This window comes from Gallus gallus, chromosome 1 (genome assembly GCF_016699485.2).
Source record: "Gallus gallus isolate bGalGal1 chromosome 1, bGalGal1.mat.broiler.GRCg7b, whole genome shotgun sequence".
NCBI classification, from domain to species: Eukaryota; Metazoa; Chordata; class Aves; order Galliformes; family Phasianidae; genus Gallus; species Gallus gallus.
In genome coordinates this window covers 22353623-22354236 of record NC_052532.1, presented here as the reverse complement: position 1 = coordinate 22354236, position 614 = coordinate 22353623, and positions in this window count along the sequence as shown.

The following is a 614-nucleotide window of genomic DNA, read 5'->3' as shown; positions in this document are numbered from 1 at the left end:
GGAAGCTTGTCTTTATTATTTCCAGGGCTCGGGGAGCTACTTATTTCCTATTTAATACAACTAGTTGTGCGAAGTCAGGACCAAGTATGGCAACAACAATAACGTCTGTAGTTGTTCCAATAGTTCTTTGTACTTATTTCCTGTACTTATTTCACATTTAATACTCATCTGGCAACACAGTCATGCTTGACAAGATTAGGAAACATGGAGTTTCCTTCTTTTACACTTCACGGTTCCCACGTGGGGATGTGGACCTCTCTGAGCTCCCTCTCCACGCTGTTAGAATACCCTAATAACTTTGAGCATCAGACTGTACGTAGGGACTCCCTCTGTACAACTCTGTGAATCTGGTAGCTTTTTAACTGGTCCATCACAGAGCCATTGTGAGGCTGATCCACTGCAAAGTGTCTCTGAGGAGCACACATGGGTGCTGTGGAGTGCTCCTATTACCTGCCCTGTGCTGACTGGTGTTGACACCAGTGCTCCTTGGTTGTAGATGTCGTGGTCATAGAATGGTGAAGACTGAACACTCTATGGAGGTTGATGCCCAAACAGTCTCTACAAAAAAGGCTCTTCCTGAACTGTTTTGTTGGCTCTGTTTTGCAGGCAGTCCT